Source organism: Dendrobates tinctorius, unplaced genomic scaffold, assembly GCF_039654945.1.
Source record: "Dendrobates tinctorius isolate UK_male_01 unplaced genomic scaffold, ASM3965494v1 ptg000070l, whole genome shotgun sequence".
Lineage (NCBI taxonomy): Eukaryota > Metazoa > Chordata > Amphibia > Anura > Dendrobatidae > Dendrobates > Dendrobates tinctorius.
In genome coordinates, this window is record NW_027361738.1 from 99,088,645 (window position 1) to 99,111,727 (window position 23,083).

The following is a 23,083-nucleotide window of genomic DNA, read 5'->3' on the forward strand; positions in this document are numbered from 1 at the left end:
GCATGAAGGTAGTAATAATAGTAATAATAAGGGTATTTAGTTAACATAATTTTGATCAAAATAATGTAGAAGCCATCCCGCCACGTCACGGCAACCCTTGTGGGACAGTCCTAACTCTTGTATTTAAAACCTTTCCACTTGTCAAGTGACGTAAATGTGAACAAGGACAGAGGGACTGAACCACCAGTACATTATTTTGATCAAAATTATGTTAACTAAATACCCTTATTATTACTATTATTACTACCTTCATGCAATTTTTGCAATTATATTTTTTTACTTTTTTATTCCAGGATATTTGTTTTGTGTTTTGCTTTTGGTTTTCTCTGTGTAAAGGTCATGTGTTCATATGCAATTACATTTTGCATGCACATTAATTTACTTTTTCTGCTCAGACCCAGTTTCTCAGAGACATAAGACAGGAGAGTAAAGTTCCCTCATACTCCTATTCCTGAAGTGCTGAGATAAAGTCCAATGACACCGCCTCTTTATATACAGAGACGTTCCCGTTCTTAATATCAGGTATTCAGAGCACCACAGACGCAGACTCTCCTCAGTAAAACGAGGAGGGTTCAGTCACTCTGTGTTATTAAAAGAAAAACATATAACAAAACAACATAAAATATTCTCTATGGGGATCAGGTGACGTGTACCTAGGTGATTTATACCACTATAATAACCTATGATTTGTCTCCAGTCCACACATGACTGTTGACCACGCCTACTGGACTCCCTAATACAGTCAGGATTTTATATTACAATCCTCATACATTCACTCAAGATAACATTCAAGGAGTCTCATATGTAACATAAAACATATATTTATGGTGTTTTAGTTCTATGTAATTTTAAAAGACAGACAAAACAGCACACGTAACAGAAAACAACATTCAACAAAGTACAGAAGACAAAACAGAATACCGTCAAAAAATCATCTTATACCGGATTCCTTAACCCCTTAGTAGCCTTTTTTTTTTAAAAAAAAAAAACAGCACCCCCTGACATATTGAAAACTTCTGTCAGGTAGTTTATTAACCCTTCAGGTGATTTTCAGGAATTATTGCAAAGTGGTATAGCAGGATACAGCAAGTTGTCAGCTATAGTAGACAGCCGGCAGCTGCTGGATCGTCACCTGTGTGGGGATGATATTCTCTTATATCTCAAGTCAGTAAAAAGATATATTGGCTGTCAATAAGGGGTTAATCTAACGAGAATCTCCCTCGATTCTCCCATCTAGATCAATTTAACGTGCACACGGAGTTTTTTATTCCACAGTAGCCTTCTCACACTGGCTTTGTACCCATTCAAAAAATAAAAAATAAAGATTATAGTTATTCAGAGGAATATCTTAAAAGAACAAACAAACCCCAAATCTATGGAGCTTCGCAACTTACAGGAGTTATTATAACTCCAATTGCATGTAAACCTCCAACATACAGGAGCCTCTCACTAACCCCAATTGGAAAAGTCTACCAGTTCCCTATTCAATTCCTAAAATAACATTCATCCCATTCAAAAATAAAAATAAAAAAATAAAGATTACTATTATTCTTCAGAATATTTTACAAGAACAACAAACCCCATAAACTATGGAGCTTAGCAACTTACAGGAGTTCCTATAACTCCAATTGCATTTGAACTTCCAACTTACAGGAGCCTCTCACAAACCCCAATTGGAAAAGTCTACAATCACAGTTCCCATTCAATTCCAAGAATAACATTCATACTGGATTAACAAGGTTACCGAATATAATGAAAATTATTAAATGTTCTTACCTGCATTCAGATACAGACGATTCCCAGAGACCCTTAGACTATACGAAATCCGTCACTTTCCCTCAGACCGGGATAACTGATTAATGCCCCTGTTGACGCCTAATGTCAAGGCGGAGGACTTACTTAAGGAGACCCAGACTCCCCGTGCACGGTTTACAGTACTCACCGGTGAGGGAAAGGTGTTGGATTCCCGGCCAACGCACCAAAATGTCAAGGGAGTTTCAGTCTTCCAATTAGAAATCGTCCAGACCTGAATAAGTAAGATGCTTCTTTATTGGACATGCCGGCATGGAGAGAGAATGACGGCCACACCAGGTGTGGGCCGTCCTCTGTCTAACTCAATACATATTCTTAAGAGTTTAAATAGCAAAGCCAAAAGGGTGTTGTAACACATTGCGTTTGCAGAAACGTACAGAGTACATGGAATATGCTTAGCTTGTTAGAAATTCTTATCTACGTTACCAGAGAAGTCACGCAAGGCAAGGAAAGCAGCTAACGTTCACAAAAAGTAACACCCAAAGGTAACACCCACATGTTACATCAGCTGAAAAGAGTGACTAGGGATAATAATGGCAGGATCATGTACGGTATATACTGTGTATATACACACACATACACATATGTATATAGATATATAGATACATACATATATATATACACATGCACATAAAAGAAAGGACTTTACTACAATTATTATAACACTCTGTATATGCATCCCCATAGCCACTCTCTGTATATGCACCCCCATAGCCATCCTCTGTATATGCACCCCATAGCAATCCTCTGTATATGCACCCCCATAGCCACCCTCTATATATGCACCCCCATAGCCATCCTCTGTATATGCACCCCCATAGCCACCCTCTATATATGCACCCCCATAGCCATCCTCTGTATATGCACCCCCATAGCAATCCTCTATATATGCACCCCCATAGCCACCCTCTGTATATGCACCCCCATAGCCACCCTCTGTATATGCACCCCCATAGCCACCCTCTGTATATGCACCCCCATAGCCACCCTCTATATATGCACCCCCATAGCCACCCTCTGTATATGCACCCCCATAGCCACCCTCTGTATATGCACCCCCATAGCCATCCTCTGTATATGCACCCCCATAGCCACCCTCTATATATGCACCCCCATAGCCATCCTCTGTATATGCACCCCCATAGCAATCCTCTATATATGCACCCCCATAGCCACCCTCTGTATATGCACCCCCATAGCCACCCTCTGTATATGCACCCCCATAGCCACCCTCTGTATATGCACCCCCATAGCCACCCTCTATATATGCACCCCCATAGCCACCCTCTGTATATGCACCCCCATAGCCACCCTCTGTACATGCACCCCCATAGCCACCCTCTATATATGCACCCCCATAGCCATCCTCTGTATATGCACCCCCATAGCCACCCTCTATATATGCACCCCCATAGCCACCCTCTGTATATGCACCCCCATAGCCACCCTCTGTATATGCACCCCCATAGCCACCCTCTGTAGTAATTCAGGGCTGTGGAGTCGGAGTCGTGGAGTCGGAGTCGTTGCTCATTTTGGTGGAGTCGGCGTTGGAGTCGGTATAAAATGGACTGACTCCGACTCCTAAAATATATAATAAATTAGGTGCAGTAGTTCAATGCAGAATGTGCTGAATTTTTTTTTTCATAGGAATTTGGGAAAGTTATGAAATGTCCTATAAATGGCTGTTCTATTCCTGATGTAAGGCTACATTCACACACAGCGTTTTTCCTGCGTTTTTTGAGGATACGTTTTTCAGCTGCAAAAGCCGATCAGATTTTTAAAAAACCGCATCACCTGAAAGGTTTTTGAGCTCATAGATAATGTTTTCAATATCAAAAGCAGATTAGAAATCTGCTCTATCTATCCATATCTTATCTGTACCAAAAAGAATGAAAGCCGGGTAGCACACAGACTTAAGGCCCCGTCACACTAAGCGACTTACCAGCGATCCCGACACCGATATCAAGGTGTCAGGATCGCTAGTAAGTCGCTATGTGATCGCTGGCGAGCTGTCACACAGACAGCTTCACCAGCGATCAGCACAGCGATGCCGAGCGCCCGGCATCGCTGGCTATCGCTGTAGAAAATAGAATCAAAATAAAAAATATAGTTATTCTCACCTTCCGACGTCCCGTTCAGCCATCCCGCCTCTCTCCATGCTCCGATCCCAGTGATCCTTTGCACGAATGACCGCGAGATGTCACGATCTCGAGGGATAACAAAGTCTCGCGGTCATTCGTGCAAAGGATCACTGGGATCGGAGCGTGGAGAGAGGCAGGATGGCTGAACGGGACGTCGGAAGGTGAGAATAACTATATTTTTTATTTTTTTTATTATTTTTTACACCTGATCGCTGGTCTCCCGCCTGTCACACGCAGCGATGCGTGCTGGCCAGCGGGAGACCAGCGACCAAAGAAATGTCCAGAGGTTTCTTCCAGCGATCAGCGATACCGGCAGGGGGGCCGCTCGCTGATCGCTGTCACACACAGCGATCTCGCTGGTGAGATCGCTGTTACGTCACAAAAGTTGTGACTCAGCAGCGATCTCGCTACCGAGATTGCTTAGTGAGACGGGGACTTTACACTTCCTGCCAGGCAAAGGAGGAGGAAAGAGCGTCTCAAACATCATTCACAAGATATTTTGTAAGTGACAAAGTTACTGTAACAATGACAGCAGATGTGTCTAACAGACGGCTCCTCCAGCTTGTTGTGAAGGACGGTGTACCATTATCATTATTTGCACGACCGGCTTTTACAGCTCTTAATGGAGAAATGGCCGCAAACTTGGTGTTTCTCTGGAAAGAGAAAGTATTAGAAAATTAGTGATTGAAGAAGCCCTTAAACAAAAGGAAGATCTTAAAAAGACTCTCAAAAGACGCTTCATGTTTCTTACACTGGACGCCTGCACACCTCACAGAGTGAACTATTTTGCCATCAATGTTCGATATGTTTGTGACAACAAAGAAATTGTTACCAACACGCTGGCAGTAAAAGATACTAAAGCTCATCACAGCAGCCAGTTTCTCCAGGCCTTAGTGGAAAAAGAACAGGTTCTTCCTATTGTAACGGACAATGCTTCAAACATAAGTACAATTACACTGATGAATGAGAGTAATGAACAACAGCTAGAGGAACACTTAGGATTCAGCATGTTTGAGATGGAAGGCCACAGTGCTGTTCATGTAACTGAGGAACAAACAGATATTACAACAGAACAGCAAAATTATACTGTAGAAATAGATGATCTTGTTGAAGCTGCTTCAAAACACTTTCCTATGCATCACATGCGCTGTGTTGTGCACACGGTGCAGCTGGCAATAAGAGAGAGTCTGCAAGAGGGACATGCTGGAAATCTGATTGGAAAAGTGAGGAAATTGGTTATTGCCGCCAGAACCCCTAAAATTGATTCCATCTTGAAGAGACGTGCTGGGAAAGGGCAAATGTTGATCAACTAAAACCGTTTCTTATAGATATGGCGAACCCTCAGGGAACATTAAATGAAGGTCAATGGACACAGGTGGCTGAATTGAAGGAATTGCTTAATCACCCATTTACTGTGACTAAAAAATTACAAGCTGAGGATTTAACTCCTGGCATTTTCATGAGGGAGCGGAAGAACTTGCTATTTTGCTGTTTAATCGCAGATGGCATTTCTGCTTCAATGAAACGGAGAGAGACACAGCTATTGGAAAATAAAATTTTTCTGGCAGCTGTTTATGTGGACCCAAGTCATTGTATATTGCTTGATGATCAACAGCTTACTGAAGGAAAAGAAGCTCTGACTGAGGTAGCAGTTAGGAAGAGTGGCCTACAGGAGGACTGCCAGGCGCAAGAGGACTTGGGTCCTGACAGTGCTACTGCTGCCATATCTTCATCCTCATCAGATGAGGAGTTTGACTTTGACAAGTATTTGGATGATATGGAGCAGGCAAGCGTTGCCGCAAGGAAAAAGATTTCACTCCGTCTCCTATAGCAGCAGATTGACCATATTTCAGCAAAATGTTTCACTTGCTCCCAAAGAAATAGAAAAATTCAACCATTCATCAAAACTGACTGTGCACGAGGCAATTCCTTTATACCCGGAAATTGTTAGAGATGTTGCCCATGTGGTTACAGCTTTGCCTCCAACCCAAGTTACTGTAGGGAGGTTGTTCTCTGGCCTTAAAATTATTAGGTCAGATGTGAGGTCATCTATGAAGGAGGATCTGATGGAGGCAATTCTATTTCTTAGAACAAATTCATAGACTGCACAAATGTTATTTAGTAGGTTTTTGTTGAAAACTGTTTTTTGTCACTTATAGTTTATTACATAGTGTTATATATATGTAATCGATATTACATAGTGTATTACATGTTCACAATTTATTACAGTTTTTTGTGTTCTAAAGTTCTATTCCAATAAATAGATATTATTTTCTATCTAAATATCTTGATTATTGGATCATAAAAATGATTTAATGTCTGATGTTCACATTTTACTACAATACGTTTTTCACTTAAATATAAGCAATATATGTGGGAGTCGGAGTTTTAGTCGGTGTAAGGGAAATTGAGGAGTCGGAGTCGCAGGTTTGGCTTACCGACTCCACTCCCCCATAAACTAAATACTCACCTCTCTTCCGCCTGGTTCCTGCGCTGATCCCGCTCATTTCCGAGTCTGCAGGTGCCGGATACTGACGTCATCTCGCCCCCTGTCAGTGTCGGCATCGGTGACGTCAGACGCTGACAGGGAGGTGATCAATGCGGTCCGCTGTGTCGGCATGTAGCCGACACCGCTGACCCTGCGATGACGGGCGGGGGGCCCACTGCTGGCACCAGGCTATACACATACAGGGTCTGCTATTTATAGCAAAGGAGACAGATGGAGACGCCTCCTTTAAAAAAAGCCACACCCAATGGGCGGGAAATCAGACTTAAGCACATATATACATCGTAAACACAACAAACAATCATAAAATATATGTCACTTAAAACCATTGTTCATACATTTAAAAATCTACATACAGAGAAACACAATAAAACACAATAAAAAAGTAGCTCAATAAATAAATAAAACTTTGCAAGTTGGGGGAGTGCTTGAACCTATGGTGTTAGCCCATTCATTCTGCTTTATTCATGCTTTAAACCATTGAGCCACAGAAGGATTTGATTGAATCTCTTTATTTGGTGGTAGTGGAAAATAGATGATAGTGGATTAAAAACCCTGTAAGAAAGAAGGAAAAAAAAAAAACAATGAAGGGATGAACCCCTTCATAACAAGGAGCAGATGTTTGTCAAATCTCTATCACAAAATACAGAGGAATATTGAGGTGGGTTGTACAGGGGACAGAGCACACTCCATAGATAAATCAGTTGTTTCATTGAGTCCATGGGGATTTACAGTGTTCAGCTTGTGAATCCAGAAGATCTCTTTCCTATTAAGGGTGTGTGCACACACTGCGGACTCTGCTGCGGGTCCACAGCAGTTTTTTGCAGCGGTGTACAATACCATTGTGAGCCGGGACTAGGTAGCAAGGAGTCCCCGAAGCAGGCTACAGCTGTCTGCCGTAAGAGTAGAGTTCATAGGAACATCTGACAGGAGGAACTCCAGTGTAACTCAGTTGTTATAAATGAGTCACCGGAGCAGGAAAAAACAAAAATGCAAGCTGATTCCAGAAAACCGGAGAGGTTGGTAGCTAGCGGATTGCAGACCCCTGATCCTATTCACAACAACTAACAGTAGCCGTGGAGCATTCCTACGGTGGTCCTAGACGCCTCTTCACAGCCGGAGAACTAAATAAGCCTAAAGAAAGAAAGGGGAAATCTAAACTGCCCCAGAGAAGGCCCCAAAGCAATAGACAGCCCCCAACATGTATTGTCGGTGAAAACAGATGGAAACACAAACACAGACAGAAAGACCGGCAGAGCAAACGATGGGGCCCAACTTACTAGATAGGAAAGGACAGAAAAGATGCTGGCTGCAATCCGCAAAAACCCTACCAAAAATGTCCCAACATGTCTGATAGGAAAAACGGCCCTGAAGTCACTAGACTCGAAAGAGATTTAACCGATCCGGGACAAAAATGGAAATTCAGCAGAGCCCCAGACAGGGCTGGCAGAACACAAAACTAAGCAAATCAGACAAAATCTCATGGAACAATAACAGAGCTAAACTTAGCTTTACAAGACAGGAACTGAACTGGAGGCCAGAGCTCAGAGCAGAGAAATCACCAGCAACCCTACAGGGCGTCGGCTGCCTTATATCCACTCAGAGATTCCGGATGTCCAATCGCAATCCACCTGTTCAGGTGACAGGTTTCTCCGATCCAAATCAGTTTCACCACCTCTTTTCACCAGCAGAGGGAGTTCATCGGACATCAAAGGTGAACGAGAAAATGAGCTCACAACAGTACCTCCCCCTTGAGGAGGGGTCACCGAACCCTCATCCACGCCACGAGGCCGATCAGGATGGGCCCGATGAAAAACACAAACCAATCTTTCGGCATGAATATCAGATTCAGAGACCCAAGAATTATCCTCCTGGCCATGACCCTTCCACTTAACCAAATACTGGAGTCTCCGTCTAGCCAGATGAAAATCCAGTATCTTCTCAACCTCATATTCCACATTACCTTCAACCAATACAGGGTCAGGAGGTGCCACCACAGGAACTACTGGCTCAACAAACCTCTTCAACAGAGACTTATGAAACACGTCATGGATCTTAAATGTAACAGGAAAAGCCAATCGAAAAGAGACCGGATTAAGAATCTCCAAAATCTTGTAAGGTCCAATAAATCTAGGTTTAAACTTTGGAGAAGCCACCTTCATAGAGATATTCTTTGATGACAACCAAACCATATCACCCACCTTAAACCGGGGACCAATGGTCCTATGCCGGTTGGAAAACCGCTGGGCCTTTTCCTGGGAGAGAGACAACTTATCCACCACTTGGTCCCAGATCTGGTGCATTCTCTCCACCACAGTGTCAACACCTGGGCAGGCAGAAGACTCCACCTGCCCTGAAGAGAATCGAGGATGAAACCCAAAGTTACAAAAAAAAAGGTGACATCAAAGTGGCAGAACTAGCTCTATTATTTAAAGCAAATTCGGCCAAGGGCAAAAATGAGACCCAATCATCCTGATCAGCAGAGATAAAACATCTCAAATAAGACTCCAAAGTCTGGTTTGTTCTCTCCGTCTGTCCATTGGTCTGAGGGTGAAACGCAGAGGAGGACAACTGAATTCCCAGCTTGGAACAAAAAGTCCTCCAAAATCTAGAGACAAACTGAACTCCTCTGTCAGATACAATGTTCTCAGGAATCCCATGCAAGCGAACCACCTGTTGCAAAAACAAGGGCACCAACTCTGAGGGAGATGGCAACTTAGGGAGTGGTACAAGATGGACCATCTTAGAGAATCTATCACAAATCACCCAGATAAGTCATTCTCTGAGAGACAGGCAGATCAGAAATAAAATCCATTGAAATATGGGTCCATGGCCTCCTGGGCACCAGCAAAGGCATCAACAACCCACTAGAGAGAGAACAAGGTTTAGACCGGGAGCAAGTCCCTCAGGACTGCACAAAATTCCTGACATCACGAGATAAGGCGGGCCACCAAAAAGACCGACTCACCAAATCTCTAGTACCAAAAATATCTGGATGACCAGCCAATGCGGAGCAATGAACTTCAGACATTACTCTCTTCCTCCACTGGTCAGGAACATACAATTTTCCAATGGGACAACGCTCAGGTTTGTCCTCCTGAAACTCTTCCAGAGCACGTCTCAAATCGGGCGAGATGGCAGAAAGAACTACCCCCTCACCTAAGATGGTAGCAGGCTTGGTCACAATAGGAGAATCAGCAAAGAAACTCCTAGAGACGGCGTCTGCCTTGACATTATTAGTGCCCGGAAGAAAAGAGACCACAAAATCAAAACGTGTGGAAAACAAGGCCCACCTAGCCTGTCTAGGATTCAAGCATTTGGCTGACTCAAGGTAAATCAAATTCTTGTGGTCAGTGAGGACCACAACTTGATGCCTAGCTCCCTCCAACCAATGTCTCCACTCCTCAAATGCCCATTTCATGGCTAACAGTTCCCGATTCCCCACATCATAGTTGCGTTCAGATGGGGAGAACTTTCTGGAAAAGAAAGCACAGGGATTCATTTTAGATATTACCGGATCTTTTTGGGACAAAACAGCTCCTGCACCAATCTCAGAAGCGTCCACCTCTACCTGAAACGGGAGTGAGACATCAGGTTGCCGCAAAACCGGAGCAGAAGTGAACCTCCGCTTCAGCTCCTGAAAGGAAGAAACAGCCTCTGGAGACCAATTCAGCACATCAGCACCCTTCTTAGTCAAATCAGTCAATGGTTTGGCAATACTAGAAAAATTAGCTATAAATTTATGATAAAAATTAGCAAAACCCAAAAACTTCTGGAGGGCCTTCAAAGAAGTGGGCTGAACCCAATCATAAATGGCCTGTACCTTGGCCGGGTCCATTTCAATAGTTGTCGGAGACAAAATAAATCCCAAAAATGAAATCCTCTGTACACCAAAAAGGCATTTCGACCCCTTAACATACAGGGAATTCTCCCTCAAAATCCGGAACACAGTCCGAACATGTTCCACATGAGAGTCCCAATCCCTGGAAAAGATCAAAATATCATCCAGATAGATGATCAAAAATTTATCCACAAAGTCCCGGAAAATATCATTCATGAAGCACTGGAAGACAGAAGGGGCATTAGTGAGCCCAAAAGGCATCACCAGGTACTCAAAATGTCCCTCCGGAGTATTAAACGCCGTCTTCCATTCATCCCCATGCTTAATGCGAATAAGATTATACGCCCCCCTGAGGTCAAACTTTGTAAACCAGCAAGCACCTTTAACTCTGGAGAATAGATCAGAAATCAGGGGTAACGGATACTGATATTTAACAGTAATTTTGTTGAGGGAACGATAGTCAATACAAGGCCTTAATGAACCATCTTTCTTGGCCACGAAAAAAAAAACAGCACCCAAGGCTGAAGAGGATGGTCTAATATGACCCTTCTCCAACGCCTCCTTAATATAAGATCGCATAGCCTCATGCTCGGGGACAGATAAATTGAAAAGTCGACCCTTGGGGAATTTACACCCCGGGTTCAGCTCAATTGCACAGTCTTAACTCCTATGAGGAGGCAAAGACGCAGACTTACTCTCACTAAACACATCATAAAAATCAGCCAAATAGTCAGGAACATCATGTGACTGGGGAGAGGTGGAGAAAACAGGAGTGTCACTAAGGGCACACCGACAACCCCAACTCACCACAGACACAGATTTCCAATCCAAAACTGGATTATGGATTTGCAACCAGGGAAACCCCAGAACAATGGTATCATGCAAATTATGCAACACCAAAAATCTGCAATTTTCTTGATGGTCTGGGGCGACCCGCATTACCACCTGGGTCCAAAACTGAGGTTTATTCTTCGCCAAAGGAGTAGCATCAATACCCCTCAAAGGGATAGGTGTCTGCAGAGGTGTCATAGGAAACCCACAACGTTTAGCAAAATCCAAGTCCATCAGATTCAGAGCCGCTCCTGAATCCACAAAAGCCTTAGCGGAAAATGTGGACAGGGAGCAGATCAGAGTAATTGCCAGAAGAAACTTAGGTTGTACACCACCCACAGCAAATGTGTGTGCAAAACATTTCTCTCGTTTAGGGCAGACAGAAATATTATGAGAGGCATCTCCACAGAAAAAACACAGCTTATTACGCCTTCTGAACTCCTGACGTTGCGCCCTAGACAAAACTCTATCACATTGCATAGGTTCAGACATTTGTTCAACAGGTGGCAACATTTCTCGTGTAATTTTACGTTCACGTAAACGCCGATCAACCTGAATGGCTAATGACATAGAATCGTCAAGACCAGAGGGAACAGGAAATCCCACCATAGTATCTTTTATGGTTTCTGACAAACCCTTCCTAAAGAGAGCTGCCAAGGCACCATCATTCCAGGTAGTAAGGACCGCCCACTTTTGGAATTTTTGACAGTACAACTCTGCAGAATCCTGACCCTGGCTCAATGCCAACAGGGCTTTTTCAGCTTGATCAATAGCATTAGGTTCATCATACAACAACCCCAAGGCTTGAAAAAATGCGTCCACAATAGTTAAAATAGGATCATCAGGTGTCAAAGAAAGCGCCCAATCCTGGGGATTGCCACGCAGCAAAGAGATGACAATTTTAACCTGCTGCGCAGAGCTCCCCGATGGGCTAGGCTTCAAGGCAAGAAATAATTTACAATTATTCTTAAAATTCAAAAATTTAGACCAATCCCCAAAAAACACATCAGGAGTAGGGATCTTTGGTTCAGCAGCATGTCAATGAGCAAGATAGGCGGAAATTCCCTGCACTTCAGCAGCGAGCTGCTCCACACGATCAGACAATTGCTTAATCTCCATTAAGAAAAAATTCCTCCTACGGCCCCAGAGAAAAAGAGGAAAAAATATACATTAAAAAAAAAAATTCTGATACTTTTTTTTTTTTACAATTCTTTCCTGCTATTGAGTACCCTAGAATCTGCAGTATGGCTGGTGATTCTGTTATGAATGAGTCACCGGAGGAGGAAAAAACAAAAATGCAAGCTAAGTTCAGGAAACCGGAGAGGTTGGTAGCTAGCGGAATGCAGACCCCTGATCCTATTCACAACAACTAACAGTAGCCGTGGAGAGTTCCTATGGTGGTCCTAGACGCCTCTTCACAGCCAGAGAACTAAATAAGCCTAAAGAAAGAAAGGGGAAATCTAAACTGCCCCAGAGCAGACCCCAAAGCAATAGACAGCCCTCAACATGTATTGTTGGTGAAAACAGATGAAAACACAAACACAGACAGAAAGACAGGCTGAGCAAACGATGGGGCCCAACTAACTAGATAGGAAAGGACAGAAAAGATGCTGGCTGCAATCCGCAAAAACCCTACCAAAAATGTCCCAACACGTCTGATAGGAAAAACGGCCCTGAAGTCACTAGACTTCAAAATCCCTATATCAGCACTCCGATATATTCTGAAGACAGAGTGAAAGAGATTTAACCGATCAGGGACAAAAATGGAAATTCAGCAGAGCCCCAGACAGGGCTGGCAGAACACAAAACTAAGCAAATCAGACAAAATCTCATGGAACAATAACAGAGCTAAACTTAGCTTTACAAGACAGGAACTGAACTGGAGGCCAGAGCTCAGAGCAGAGAAATCACCAGCAACCCTACAGGGCGTCGGCTGCCTTATATCCACTCAGAGATTCCGGATGTCCAATCGCAATCCACCTGTTCAGGTGACAGGTTTCTCCGATCCAAATCAGTTTCACCACCTCCTTTCACCAGCAGAGGGAGTTCATCGGACATCAAAGGTGAATGAGAAAATGAGCTCACAACACTCAGTACTGTGAGAACTTCACTATAGGCGCAAGAAGGGAGACGTTCAGAAAAGGCACGTATGTTGGCGGAGTGTTGGAAGGGAGCACTTCATCTTGCCTGGAGGTTGGCTGAGCCCCTGACCCGGAGGACACGGCACGGATGTGGGCACCTGTATGCATACCAGACTGTGAGTAAAGCTTTGGAACTACATGCTCTGGTGTCCTCCGCTTATTCCTGCGCCAACCCATTCAGCACTGCTACATCTTTGTGCCTAACACTGCACCATTCACGTCTCCCCTCACCGTCACTTCACCTACTCTGCCCTGGGACTACAGCCCTACCTGTGGAGGGACACACCATCATTGCTGCACTACACCATCTGTCCCAGAGGATCTGCTTGCAGCGTCGGCTTAACATCTTCATTGCCGAACACCACAGGTGGCGTCACGAATCATCCACTCATAAACTTTATTCCATCACTTCATCCCTTTTACATGGGTGCCCAGGGCCACGGACCGGGTCACCGCTGCTGTGACATTCCCCTCTGAGAGACCGGCCCGGTACCGAGTACCCCACTGTCCTGGGAGGGCGACTCATATGTGTATAGACTGTCCTGAGGAAGTGTGATCACCACGAAACGCGTAGAAATAAAGTCTATTTTCTATTACATCCACTTGGACTCCTCTGGTCCTTCATCCTGACCAGCGAGCAGCGTAGTCTGATGCCCCATTCTCTTCACCTAGCAAAGAATAAACTTCTGTGAAGCACCTGTGGATTCAAGGTGCTCAATACACATCTAGATATGTTCCCTAAGGGGTCTAGTTTCCAAAATGGTGTCACTTGTGGGGGGTTCCACTGTTTAGGCACATCAGGGGGTCTCCAAACGTGACGGAATGCAGGATATCAGGCAGAGTTGATCCAGATAGAAATTTACTATATAATCCATCTAATTTTGTCTGCCTGTCTGTAACGGAAATCCCGCGTCGCTGATTGGTCGGAATTCGAACGGCGCACGCCACCGCTACCGTCGGGAGACCTGTGGCGCTAGCCGCTGATCTCCCAACGGTTGCCGTGGGTCATCTCCTGCCGCACGGATTTGCCACAATCAGCGATATTGGTGCGGAATTTAAAGGGAATCTGTCACCCCATTTTTGGCCTATCAGCTGCAGCCACCGCCATCAGGGGCTTATCTACAGCATTCTGTAATGCATTCTGTAATGCTGTAGATAAGCCCCCGATGTAACCTGAATGAGAAGAAAAACGAGTTAGATTATACTCACCCTGGCGTCCAGTCCGATGGGTGTCGCCGTCTCGTCTGGCGCCTGCCATCTTCATACGATGACGTCCTCCTTCTTACTTCTCCCCTGGCTCCTGCGCACGTGTACTTTATCGGCCCTGTTGAGGGCAGAACACATTACTGTACTGCAGTGCGCAGGCGCCGGACCTCTCTGACCTTTCCCGTTGTCTGCGCACTGCTGGACTTTCCTCTGCCCTCATCAATGCCAAAAACCCAATAAATAGAAAAGAGCACAGATCCGATGTCTGCGTACAGCAATGTAGCGCGCTAATTTATAAATCCTCAATACATATAGAAACCATGTTCAACGGGTCATAGTGATGAACTCGTGCATTATAAAGAGTCAGTCACGAATCAGTACACACAAGAGAATAAATAATAATAAGAGTCCGTGAGTCTTTCCATAGATGTGAATGGGATTCTTCATAGAAGTCGCAGCTGATGGATCCAGGAAAAAAGGTACGGTGTGTCACTATAGGGTATTTGTATGATTATTGGTGGTGCAGAGTTTAAAATCTAACTTATTGTTGCTGAGACTGTGCTCCTACCACACTATGTGAGCTACATGACTGGGGAAAAGCGAGGCCGTGGTGGAAGGGGGATTAGGCTTGGTGTTCAAGGTGTAGGTGGTAATGTTTGTGACAGCACTAGTGAAGCAACCTCATGTCCTATGGAAAAACATCTGACAACTTCTGTTACTGGACGGGCTACACGGCTACGTTCTTTGGCAGACGCACAGCGGTACGACTTGTCAATGATATCCAGAAAGAGCATGTACTCGAGTGGATGGCATGTTCCCTCTCCTCTTTCTCCACCTCAACATCACACCCAGTACAGTCCACAGAGGTGGCACCCAAACTCCCCTTGCTTCCCCCCATGTCCCAACTCTCCAACCAAGCAACTGACTGTACGGAACCACAGATGGGTGAGTCTTAAGAGCAGTACTAGTATTGAACTGGTCCAATATGTTTCTCCCTCTCCCATATTGATAGTTCTGCTTCACGTCACTTGTCTTATCTATTGCATTTTTTCTGTGCTGTGTTGTGTATAAATATGTGACTCTTCAGATTTTGTATTAGTCAATGCGCCTGATGAAGAGACCTGAGTAGTTTCGAAAGCTGCAATGTGTTACCATCTTTTCAGTTAGCCATTAAAAGGTATCAACCACTGAGGACTCTGAATTCTGAATATTTTTCTGTTTCTTTGTAGGAAGTAGGTGGCATATTCTCCAACAGTGTGGACTCAATCCTTTATTTTGTATTTTGTGGTTTGTTTTACTCACTCTGGGATCTCTTTCTATCTCAGCACACTACCCTTCTATAGGTTATTTTAGTTTTGCTCTGCCTTCTGTTTCTTTAGGAGGAACGTATAGCGCTGAACATTTTTTAGGTCCAACCTGCCATTGTCTACTCTGTGGTTAGGGCTGTCTCAGCTCACACAGGTGTGGTACTCGCAGGTGCGCAGGATGCAGTGACAAGTCGCAAGACAAGTAGGTGCTTTCTGTATTAACGTTTATAGGGCCAGAGGGAACTTTCCTCAGTCCCGGCCTGATCACCAAAAACAGGGCTTACTAGGGTTGCCCTCGCAGGGGCTCTATACAGGCACACACAAAATGGTAGAACACAACTACTTCCAGCAACAGCCGGTCACTATAGGGCCGCGGTATGGCCGACTACGGGTCCTTAATTATAAAGTCAACTTAGCCGTCCAGATGTCCCTCGCCGTTCGGGTTGGTGGTCTTTCGGCGTAGTAGTTTCTGGGCCCAGTTGCTGAGACGATGGCGAAGTCTTCGCACACTCCGGCGCGCTGATGACACTGGAGCCCCACAGGCTCCGGCGGGGTCCTTAGACGGTTGGGCCACAACCCCTGGCCTGGGGCAAGCGGCAGCGATGTGTGGTGGCGAAGGGCAGGCCACCTGCGCAGCTAACGGCTGCGACGGGGGGTCCGCAGTCAGCGGAGGCCTGGCCTCTGCTGCGGACCGGAGCGGGACAGTGATGGCCGGCGGCTATGCTGTACTTGCCGCGGCCACTCGTGAGAACAGGGCGGCTGCTGGCGGCGGGGAACAGGCCTCAGCCGCGGGCTCGGGCGGGACACCAGCAGTCGCGGGTGACTGCGAGCAGGCCGCAGCCACGGGCTGAGGGGAAGCGGCCGCGGGTTGAACTGGGGCCGCAGTGGCCGCGGGCTGGAGCGGGGCAACAAGTCTCGGATAGTCTCCTCGGTACCGTCCTTCTGGAGTCCTCGGTGAGCGTCCTCCCTGGCACTGCTGAGTCGCTCTCCCTTGCAGCCGCTCCCACTGTCTCCTGCTCTCTCTGTGTTGGTCTGCTGACTCATTGCCCCGGGAATTCCCCGCCTTCTTTATATTGATCCCTCCCCCAGCCCATCTGTCTTTCACAGTGGTCCGTTCCTGAATCTTGTCCCCCGGGAGCAGTTTCCCCCGGAACATAGATGACGGCTCCCATGGTTCCGGCCCGGGCACTCTATGGGGGCCGTTCCTCCCACATAGGAACCACTAAGAACTGCGGGATCAGGATCTCTAGTCTCTATAGGAATCGGCAAGGTCAGTGGCAGTTTTAAGAGTGTTACCTATCTTTCCTGAGATTATTTGCTACACTTTTATAATTGTGCAAAACTCAGGTGAAATCCGAATCTTACACAACATTTTTTCAAATACAATCATATTCCAGATATAAACTCAACTCATTTTCCCAGTTTCCCCAAAGTCACGATCATTTTGATTGGTTGCTGACTTTATTGATGATCATCCATGGATTGGTGATTGCTCCTTATGATGTCACGGAATGTTGCAGTTGTTGGCTCCATTGTCTCCGCCCCACACGGAATGTTGTGGTTGTTGGCTCAACCTCCACACAGGAAAGCATCAGACACATCATCATCAGCACCGCTGACACTCCACTGAAGGTGACACATATTACTGGAAGGTAAGTCTGCTCCATGTGCTGCCTCCATAGTCTACCATCATCATCATTCTCCTCAGTAATTGTATCTTCCGAGTTGAGATTTTGAGAGTGAAAGGTAAATCTATCTTTAATGTAAATGTCAATGTGTCTAATAATCTAGTAAAAGAAAGTCGGGGTCCAGTACACACAAGATGAGGCTACCTACCATGAAGGACGTCCTTATGACTTTTGTGGGACCCAAACTGTAAAGAGTCCTGCTTCCTGCAAGGGGAAGTTCAGTGCCCACAGCTCCTTCTGGATGTCACAATGTATTGGGCCGTTCCGGTAACCAGAGCATGGTTTTCTATTTTAGGATAAGACCAGAAGATGGAGATGTTTCCGAATCCCGAACTGGACATCATGTAAGTTATAAGCGGAGCATTGCCAACCCCACACTGCCACTCCCCAGGGGGTCACAAACTTTTTATTTCTTTATTTCATGCCAACACAGAACAAAGCACAAAGGATTGCTATGATGAATAACTGATACCCCACTATAAATCTCACCCGATCTCCATATAATCCGCACCCCTCAAAAGTGGTCAGAAAAAAATACCCATTTATTAACAGGTTATTGACTTTCTGTCATATAGTGAAGAAGAAAAAGAGCGAAAGAAAGAGGAAAAGGAAGAGGAGAAAGAAGGTGTGGAGGAAAAGGAGAAGGAAGGTGTGGAGGAAAAGGAGAAGGAAGAGGAGAAGAAAGAAGGTGTGGAGGAAGAGGAGGCTAAGGAAGTTGTGGAAGGAAAGGAGAAGGAAGGTGTGGAGGAAGAGGAGGAGAAAGAAGGTGTGGAGGAAGAGAAGGAAGGTGTGGAGGGAAAGGAGAAGGAAGGTGTGGAGGAAAAGGAGAAGGAAGAGGAGAAGAAAGAAGGTGTGGAGGAAAAAGAGGAAGGTGTAGAAGGACAAGAGAAGGAAGGTGTGGAGGAAAAAAAGAAGGATGGTGTGGAGGAAAAGGAGAAGACGCAGGACAAGAAGGCAAAGTAAGTCTATGGAACAAATAGGATTGAATTGACACTGCTGAAGCACAGGGTGGGGGGTCACATACTTTTTAGCTTTGAGCTACACTTTTTTCAGTGTTAACATGACAAGACACAGGACAGTCTCAGTGTCTAGGACCTTGTAGGTTGATCCTGAGGGTTGTCCTCCACTTTTACTTGAATCTTTGGGACACAACACATATGGTGGAGACCCAAAGATCCGAGAAGCCAGACTAGCAAGAGCAGGTGAGTGATACTGTACATTTAATCTACCCATCACTGTCACTAGGGGGAGCTCACTGACTCGGGATGTATACATCTCCCACTGAACCTGATAATAAATCTATATGAGCTGAGCTCCCCCTAGTGGCAGCAGGTTTGTTTCTTTTTTTGGGGTGGACAGGGATGCTTATTATCGAATATGGTGTTTTTTGACACTGGTTCCCTGTGACATATATTTGCCCATGTGGGGTTTATTGATAATCAGTTCTTATCATCAGTTTTCATGACCTGCTCCGGTGGAGGAGATCGTGGAGAGAAGGGTGATATTGTCCATGTTGGGCTGTTATTGATCAATTCTTCTCCTTTCTCAGCAACAAAGAAAACAGAACACAACCATCAAGGTAAATACAAGGTTTCAGATGTCTCACACTTTTCCTCCATTAATATCAGTTGGACAACCAAGTAGCAGGACCCCCTGTAATCAGCTCATGTTTATAGGACCTGTGCCCAGATTGTCCAGAAGAGATGACCCCATTCGCCCCTCTCCTGCCCCCTGTCCAGTGGTCGCCGCTGTCACCACGAGTCCTGCTCTTGTCTCTTGTAGATGCCCCTGGAGCCTGTTGTGCTGCTTCCAGTCCACCAGCCCTGACAGTCTGGAGTGAGCGGAGCCTAGAAGACAAGCGGAGTCCGGAGGCGTCTGATCCGCCGACGAAGCCGATGGGACGATAGTAATCCTAATTGCATCATTCTACGGACATTTGTGCTATTCAATAAACACCTGATTCTCCGTGATCGCCTGGAAATTTCTCCACTACATATTATTGGCATCAGTTTTGTCGCCAATATGCCAGCGACGCAGGCTGATCCACACTAGATACAGATCCTACAACGTTCGAGGGTTATTGTACCTTCCCCCAATTTCCTGTGTTCCCAAAAATGTCTCTCCCCAACTTCTGACCTCACCTTAGTGTCTCATCACTGTGCCCATGAACTCATCCACATACTGTATACCTGCTGTCACAATTCGACTGGCGAGTGACCTGGGACAAGGGGCACCTTTCCTGGTCCTAACACTAGGGGGCGCCCTTGCTCACCCTGTTCCCCGGGATACTTCAGATGGCAAAGATGCCGGGACCTCCGCCCTAGCCTTATCTCCTAGAACAACCCTTCATCTGTCCCCTTCCCCCAACTAGGGAAGAAAGGCGCTACTGTGTACCGTAGTATACCAACCCGACAGACAGGGTAACAAAGACAAGGGTAAACTGAAAACTCCACACTCACAAAATATTCACTCACATATAACAGAGGAATTCACCAGGGTGTGTGGGGAGGGGGAAGAAAGCAAAACAGGGAAGAATGAGGAGTTGCCAAACGTACAAACCAGACAACAGTCACTTATAAAATCCTTCAGCTCTCCTCATACCAACTTCTCCCGCTCCAATGTCATGCAGCAAGTGCTAACTCTGACGAGGACTTGGTAATCGAGCCCAGATTTTATAGGGAAAAGAAGTGGCTAACCGAGCACAGCAGAATGTAGGAGTTTCCAATCAGGCCGATTAACCCCTCTTCTAGGAAGCATCAGCCATAAAATTAAATCATCTTTATTAATGTACACTATTATAAAATACCATTAAAAAGAGATACATATCCAATAAACTGCTACAAGGAACATATTCCCAAATTGGGCAACAAGTGTTGTCTATCCAAGAGAGTAGTTTAATGCAACACCAATCGTAAAGATGAAACTGTGCCTACAGGGAGCATATAAATGAATATACTAAGGCCAGGTTCACATTGCGTTTAACCAATCCGTTCAACGCATAGCGTTGACGGGCTGGTTAAACGGTATATCATAATGCAATCGCGTTATGTTATACCCGCTAGCGCAGATGATTCATCTCTGCTAGCGGTGACGGAGCCTCAGACGCTGCAGCCCGCGTCCGAGGCTCCATCACTGAATGACGGCACGTTACGAACGCATGCTGCTTTATGGCATGCGTCGCGATGCGCCCGACAATGGTGCTCTATGGCAGCGTTAATGGACTGCCTAAACGTAATGTGAACCCAGCCTTAGGAATAGTGGCCACATTCCACTCTTAGATGAATGGTGTGAAACTATGCACAGTTTCCACAAGAGAAAATGATGAGGGGCTGGGTTCCACTAAAAATATGAATACATATCAAAAATTCACTGAGGCATGTGCCCATATATATACAAGAAACTAGTTGCAATATACAGCAGCCTTCAGTAATAAAAGTGCATTCAGTGCATATGCAACATGGTCATGTGACCTGATATTAATCCCAACTATCAAGGGTTTATTAAGTATATGCTTATAAGTATATAGTGGGTCATTATACAAAATGGCCAGCATTGAATAAAAAGTGCACTAATGCATATATAAACTGGTCTTATGACCTAGTCATGATCCCAAGTAGACCTCCAAAAGTATTGGTACAGACATAAAGCAAGTAAACACTACAAGGATAGAAAGAGTGTATGTCCTTGTCATGCAGCGCAGATCCCCGACGCGCGTTTCACGTTAGCTTCTTCCGGGGGGGTGTGTGATGTAGCTGTATACTTAGTGCGTATTTATATACTCCCATAACTCTGATGGTAGTGGTTAATCATGGCGCGTGTACTACGGAGCTGGGCGTATGACGTCACCCTGGGACATCCCTGTGTGCCGCTCAGCCACTCCCCCATCCGGTACGTCAGGATGAAGAGTCGGCCTCAGCAGACTACACGAGTGCGTCTCCAAGGCAACCCACCACGGGACAATGTCATGCGCTGCCTAGCCACACCCCCATCCGACGTGTCAGGACAGAGGGGCCGCATCGGCTAACAGAATGAACGCGTTTCCATAGGAACTGCCTGAAAAGTTAGAAACGCATAGCGCATAAATATGAACTGCTGAAGTGGCCTAAATGTATTATGAATAGCAGAATCTAGCATAATATATAAAAGAAGTGCATAAGTATAATTATATACTGTGTTTATATTAAAGTGCACATGATACTAAAAAAATTACAATAGAATATACTAAATTAAAAAAGTGAAATGACTAACCACAGAGTGGCAGAAAGTGCCAAGTGACAATTTTATTCAAGTCCAAAATAGAGAATCTTATGCCGGTACACTGCCCGCAAGTTACCTAAAAAATTAGTTAAAAAATAAATAAATAATGATCGAACAAGAACAGCTTGTTCGATGTCATAAGTGCTATACACCCAATAGAGTGCTTCAAATAATTAGGTATTACAATACAATACCCCAAAAATTAAAATGCATAAAAGGTAATAATACAAAAAGTGAGACAGCACGGCTATATAATACAATAAAGTGCTTAAAAGTGCATATATGATTTATCATATAGAGGTGAGACTGGTAATAAACTAAAGTGCAATTAATAGTGCTTATCAATATAATTAATCCCACATGATAAAGTGACCAACAGTGCATATGTCGAATCAAAATGAATTGTATATCTATACCAAAAATGTATCTCACTAAATGCTATATAACATTCCATACATTGTGTCCCTTAAACATCTCCTCATAATGTAGCTGACACCGAATATGTCGTTGACAAAAAAATAATAATAATAATGTCCTACAGAAAGACCCATAACAAGATTGTTACTGTCACAGAGAGAGGACTTATGCCATATACCATATAGGGGCCCCAGTTCGTGTTTAAGGGACACAATGTATGGAATCTTGCCCTTCTTTCACTCACATTCCTATCACTATATCCCATTCCTCACCCACATCCCCATCAATATGCATTTGCCCTCACTCACATCCCCATCACTGTGCCACTGCCCACGCCCACAACCCCATCACTGTGCCACTGCCCACGCCCACATCCCCATCACTGTGCCTCCGCCCACATCCCCATCACTGTGCCACTGCCCACGCCCACATCCCCATCACTGTGCCTCCGCCCACATCCCCATCACTGTGCCACTGCCCACGCCCACATCCCCATCACTGTGCCTCCGCCCATGCCCACATCCCCATCACTGTGCCACTGCCCACGCCCACATCCCCATCACTGTGCCACTGCCCACGCCCACAACCCCATCACTGTGCCACTGCCCAAGCCCACATCCCCATCACTGTGCCACTGCCCACACCCACATCAATATGCATTTGCCCTCACTCACATCCCCATTACTGTATCCCTTCCCTCACTCACATCCCCATCACTGAGCCACCGCCCACATCCCCATCACTGTGCCTCCGCCCACGCTCACATCCCCATCACTGTGCCACTGCCCACACCCACATCCCCATCACTGTGCCACTGCCCACGCCCACATCCCCATCAATATACATTTGCCCTCACTCACATCCCCATTACTGTATCCCTTCCCTCACTCACATCCCCATCACTGAGCCACCGCCCACGCCCACATCCCCATCACT